This window comes from Monodon monoceros, unplaced genomic scaffold (genome assembly GCF_005190385.1).
Source record: "Monodon monoceros isolate NGI ecotype Baffin Bay Population unplaced genomic scaffold, NGI_Narwhal_1 Super_Scaffold_20, whole genome shotgun sequence".
In the NCBI taxonomy this organism is placed as follows: Eukaryota; Metazoa; Chordata; class Mammalia; order Artiodactyla; family Monodontidae; genus Monodon; species Monodon monoceros.
The window spans coordinates 14,412,072-14,418,759 of record NW_021703777.1 but is presented as its reverse complement, the minus strand read 5'-3'; the positions used below and the strand labels follow the sequence as shown (position 1 = coordinate 14,418,759).

Here is a 6,688-nt window from a genome sequence, read left to right as displayed (position 1 = left end):
AATTGAATACAGAGGAGTAAGCATTTAAAAAGTCTGGGTTATAATTCTTATTGCTACACAAGTTCTACTGCATAATTAATTTACAGCAGCCTAAAACTTCTCAGCAACAAAATTATATTTTAAAAAAATACCATTATCCCTATATGTTACATTAATTGTAATGTAACATATCACAACAACTTAAGCCTTGAATTAACTTAGAAAAGAATAACTTGTCCCTGAAAAACTCTAAAGAGTGATCATATTTCAATCAAAGCTGTCCTGAACTAACTCATAATCAGCAATGACTACATTTTGTCACTTCTTTGCTCTAACAGGAGTAAAAGTGATGACAATGATTTTGTGAAAAGAAGCTAGAGAACCTGCATCCAAGTAGTCATAAAATGGACTTTTAAACAACCACTGGATTTTTAGAATGTTTTTAGTTGTCAAACATCCCTATAGGTGAAACAGCTGAGGAACAAACTGCCTAACTTGCCCAAACTACTTTTGTTCCATAGAATTTGATCCCTTCTAAATCGACAACAGCATACAAACTTAGCTTTGAAGACTTCAGTCCTTGTAAATGAAAACAAACATAATAAACCTACAGGGGGTTTAAAAGTAACTTCATTTGAATATTCAAGTGTAATGCTTCTGTAAAAGATTAAAACATACGTTTCAACTTTAACAGATATGTCAATTTGCATTTGTTCTTAACCTGCCACTAATACACAGGTTCACTGGGCTGCCAAAGAACCCAGCTGATCATGGAGAGAGATGAAGGTATCAGTGGAAAAAGAGCACGGATACTATGGCATTTATCCAAACAGTATGACCCGTCTTTGCATCCCTGAAGTAAGAATGGCCACTTTCTCCAATTAATTTGCTCTATACTAAATAAAGCAGCATTGTCTGTGAGGAGTTACTCCATACCTATAAAATTTCACTAGTATAGTTACCAATTCAGAAGTTAAAAAAAAAAAAATACAGACCAAATCCATGTATCTGTGATCCTTTGTATCCTAAAATGTAGAAATATTCTTAGTTTTAACCAAGAATTATATTGGAATGAAGTAAAACATCTTTTAGAGTAATTTTGAGTATACTCTTATTTGTTACTACATTTCTACATAAAGTATTTAAGATTGCTTGTGGACATAATTTAATCTATAATATATCATAATGTCAACCATTACAGTGATCCAGAATGAGATTCTGGCTATAGAGCGAGCTTAATTATTAAGCAACACTTTCCTAAAAAGCTTCTGTATTTCTGATTGGTAAGAAAAACAAACAACAAAAAGAGCATCTCTCATTGAAATAACACTGACGTTCAAGCTCAGGCCCCCTTCTTTGTGTTCAACATAATTAACTCTCTAGGAAAAAATAATGAAACATTAAGTCACATTAACAAGTTACAGTCATCTTCAAGGAAACTCGATGGGCAATTCTGGTGTTACAGTTGTGTATCTTGGATCTAACCTAGGGATTAAGTCCTGAAAGTGTTTGGATGCACCAGTACCAAAAACATCAAGGACTTTTCGGTTCATGACGGCAAATCTGCCCTTGGTGAGCCTTAAAAGGAACTTCCAGTAAGATTGTCTCAAGGTATGAACTTCCATGACAGCTGCCTGGAAGCAAATTGCTGTAGAGATGGAATAGATGATAGTGTCTGCATGGGGAAAATAGGGAACCTTTCCTGCTTCAATGCCTTTGAAATACATTGTCTCTACCAATTTGGAAGCTAAATACATGGAAATTGTGCTTTTATAAAAACATCATTGATATTCCCACCAAAAATCCAGCTATAATGGCATGCAGTTCATCATCCAGATTTCTGACCCAGCACAAGAAGCAACTAGTACCCTTGTATATACTAACAAAAGAGCCCAGAAAAGCTCTGAGCTGGAAGTTTTCTTTATTGTAGAAGAGAGAAAGTAGCTGGAATGGCTGTGTAAACAGATGCCTAAATGCAGAGGGAATCCAGAGGCAGCACTGGATCAAGTATCCCATGCTAAACATTTTGATGAAAACTTTAATGCAACAAGAGATGCAATTATCCTCATAGTGTTTGCAACATCAATGCCTTGGTCCATGCTTACATACTGAAACCACAAGCTTCCTGACTAGAGCAATTATATTCATTCCTCTTGGTTTTTCCTCATGTTTCTCAGTCTTTTGTTCCACTTTTGCATATGCCGCCTCTGGTGAATAAGAATGTGTGGGAATTTCTTCCTTCCCAACAATGAACCTAAGTGTAGAGAATGTAAATCCTTTCAAACAGTCCTTGCACCCACGCAGGAACGTTTTGCTAAAGGGTAGACTAGTGGTAGAGGCTACCAGTTGTCTCCCAATATCTGTTCTCACTTTCTTCTCGTAATAGACCCCATGAACTTAAGCTGGGCAAATGGGTTGCCAAAACTATAATATTTTCTAGCTTTTTTTGCAGTTAGGTGTGACCAGGGAAATGTAAGGAAAATGGTAACAAAACTTCTGTGAAGACTGGAATGTGGACGCAATATCTACAACTAGAACAGATATCTTGCACAGCAAGGTAAAAGCCACATGTTAAAGATGGTAGAGCACAGAAGGAGCCTGGGTCCCTAAGGAGACCAGAGTCACCATATTCGTCATAGTCTGCCAATATTTTTGTGAGAGTGAAACAAATTTCTATCTACAAATTTCTATCTTGAGTAAGCAGCTATAATTTGAGATTTCCTGTTACTCATAATTGGACCTAATTTTAACTGAGAATGACTCATCAGTACTGTTAGAGAAACAGGACTCTATTTTATCTGTTTATTTGTTCTCTTTTCCTAGTGTAAGTGATTTTCCATTAGCATTATCAATGGAGTTTTTCAAGATAGTAGATTACTATTGAAGGCGAGGGTGGCAACTCAAATTTTCTTGGAATATTTGGTAATCCTATTTCTAGAGCACATGTCCATACAAAGCTACTGATATTTTTTAACTGGCGGGAATATTTCAGAACTAATTCACACTCTTATTTGCATACGCATACACAATACCTTATTTTGCTTGATTCAGTGAAGCAAAATACTTTTTCATTTATAAGTTAATAATTACTCCAGCAGTAACTAAACTATAATTACTAGCACAGGAAGTTAGCTAGGTACCATGTCTCCACCATAAAACTGTAAAATGTTTGAATTAGAAGATATGTTAGTAAACATCTAATTCAACTCTTTCTTCTTTTTAGATGAAGATGTTCAGAGCTACAAGGTAAAAATTACAAAATCACAAGATTATTTATAAAGCAGTGGTACAAAAAAGCACCAATTATTATTCTCTAGCACATTTATTGTAACCAGTAAGAACCACTTTATCAGCTTGGAATACTAAATGAATGACATTTCCTTTCCTTTTTTTTTTTTTTTTTAATTACTGAAGATCCTACTGTCTTTGTTAGTAGGAAGGCCATCAGCCTTCTTTTCAATTGCTTATAGAACTTCATGATCATACTCAGCTCTCAGATTTTACTTAGATCTCACTACTGGGAGAAGATTAGAGAACCTGATCAACTCACCCACCAGTTTCACATTTTCACATTTTCTCTTTGACACATGGGTTCTTGATTTTACATATAACTTTTATATTGTCATAAGGATTTCAATGATACTTAGTTTATCTAAAAACACTGTAAAATTAGTGACAAGTCACATTTGAAAATGCAAAATTCATATTTTACTTAGTAAGGTGTAAGAAAGAATTCCATTTACATTTATTTAATGCAAGCATAGGTCTTGGACTCCCCCTTAACAGTAAGATACAAAATAATTTAGATACTGTCTTAAGGCTGACTTTAGGAATCTTTGGAACCTTCTGGGATCTATCTTTTCTAACTTCCCTAAAGGACATCTTTCTAAGAGATTGCTTTACAAAAAAATCTACTTATGCACACAATCCTTTAAGTAGATGGCAGTCATACTTTAATTTAATTCATTATACCACTGCCAATGCATTGATCTTTTGTCTGTTTCTGTGCAAGTTAACTTATTTTGATATTTTATGTCATGAATCACTATAGGAATTTAATTAAATTGATATATTTACTGTGCTATAATTGCCACTAAAGTATTGTAAATGTCAGACTACTCTGCTCTCATCCCAGATCATGACTGTAAATAAGATGCTGCAATTCAGATTCTGTTCTTTATCAAGAGATGTGTACAAAAAGAAATAATCTATTTTGACCCAAAATCTGGAATTTGAATTTTACCTTTCACATAGAAATGAAAAATAATTCCACAGAATATTTGATAAATTACCTATAATTATTTTTTTCAATTTTTTCTAATGTTCCAATGTTTAATGCTCTTCTGTGTTCATGATCTGATCATTGATAAACTGCCTGTCAGTAGTTGTGCTACTCAGTTTTTTAGACTCTAATTTATTCAGCACTTTTTTGAACATAAGTTAGTTTCATTTCCATTTTCACTAAGAGCATTTTCAAAATCTGATAATTTAGTTTTAAAAGTTTCATACTACATATTATCAATATAAAATTCCTATAAAAATGAAATATCCCACTTAGCAAATTCATCATCTGAACACACAGGAGCTATGATTGTACACCTTGAGGTATTTATCAATATGGCAGCATAGATACTATATGATGGAATTAACTGGCCAGAGTATTTAAGATAAATAAACTTGCATTTAATAATGGAACACATTATTGATACTTAGACTGAAAAGTAACATGTTACTTTGTATAATAAACATGTTACTTTGTATAATAAATATGTTTAAATATTTTGAATGTTTAATTTTTTGTTTATTTAAAGTCATATTAGTTTAAATCAACCACCTATACCGAAGGTCATATTTACTTACCATTATATGCAAAATTAACTTAATTCCTTCCAAAAATAGACAGACTATAAGCAAGCAAGTTGGGCATTAACAAGTGTTAATTTATTGACATATAAAGCTTTAATTAACACTTTAATATCAAAAACTATTTAATATCCTAAAATTTGGGAGCAAATTAATTCAATACTAGATTAATGAATAAACACTTAAATAAATTTTTGGATTTAAAGTTCTATAAAATAGTTGATTTCTTAAATGTAGAAACTATTTTTTATATTATTCAGAAATTTTTTGGTTATATTTATATACTTCATAGTTTAGAATAGTGTTAGATTATAGAAAAATCTGAAGATAGTATAGAGAGTTCCTACATAACTCACACCCAATTTCCCCCATTCAAACATTTTCCATTAATATGGTACACAATTAATGAATCAATACTGATCTATTAGTATATATCTTAGTATCTTACATCAGTATGGTCACAATTAGTGAATCGGTATTGAAACATTATTATTAATTCATGCTCGTACTTTATTACTATTCCCTTATTTTTTATCTAATGTCATTTTTCTGTTCCAGGATCCCATCCAGGATATTATGTTACTAGTCATCCTGTCTCTGTATTCACCTCTTGGCTGTTCTCAAACATTCCTTGTTTCGGAGGACCTTGATAGGTCTGAGTAGTACTAACCAGGCATTTTGCATAATATTCCTCAACAGGAATTTAACGTTTTCCTCATGATCAGACTAGTGTTACAAGTTTTGGGAAGAAGACCACAGAGTTAAAGTGCCATTTCCATCACGTTTTATGAAGGGTAAATACTATCAACATGATCAATCATTGTTAATGTTGACCTTAATCACCTGACTTAGGTAGTATTTGTCAGCTTTCTCCACTGTAAAGTTACTATGCTTCCCTATTTTAATTCTGTACTCTCTGAAAGGAAGTCACTATGCATAGCCTACATTTAAGGAATTGGGAGTTATGCTCCACCTACTTGAGGGTAGAGTATCTATAGAAATTATTCAGAATTTTTCTGCACTGAAAATTTGTCTATTCTTGTTTGCATGTTTGTTCAATCATTTATTCAAATCAGAATGGAAGAAAGCTTAATTTAAATTGATAACATCTAGTACCAATGATAACTATTGAAATGGAGGGAATATTCAAAAATCTTTGTCTTAAAAGGGAATATGACTTTCCATATATGATTTTCTAGCATATGGCTTGCCAAGGTGACTCTGGTACTATTACATACTAATGATGGTTAAAATAAAATAGTCTTAGGGACTTCTTTGATTCTCTCTTTGATCTTTGAAAAATGCATCTTTACCAGTAAAGGAAGAAAAAACAATCTATTCTCAGTTCCTCTTCAGAGCTCTTTAGGAAAAGCCAGATGGAGAAAGGCAGTTTCACTTGAGTCATTTTTCATTTTCTCATTTTCTAACCTACATATTCAGTTTTCCTCCCTTTTTTAGTAAAACTATATGTTTTCTTTATTTACTCTTTATTTATGGAGCAGGTACCATGTGTTCTGTGCTGAGGATAATGAGCAAGTTTGCTATATTTGGTTCCCACATAACATTGATTACAATTAACTTTGCTTCATTTGTAGTTAAATTAAGGAAAGCAATGATTATCATCAAGCAACTATATCAGTCAGGACCACTGCACTTTTTTAACCATGTGGCCATTAGGAAATACTTCACGTTCCTCATTTCTTTATACAATTAAGTGAGGTACCCTGGTTCAAATACTACACATCTTCCAAGACACCTTAGAAATATTCAGTTCAAGACCCTAGAAGGCCATGGAAATCATAACTGGCCAGTCACAGGATGAAAATCAAGAGAATTTTCTTGGTGA

General features: G+C 32.8%; 1 pseudogene; it reads right to left on the bottom strand.

Moving 5' to 3' along the window:
* Positions 1-1,409: 1,409 nt before the first annotated feature.
* On the bottom strand, positions 1,410-2,616 carry LOC114903060 (annotated as a pseudogene).
* Between the last annotated feature and the right edge of the window lie 4,072 nt (positions 2,617-6,688).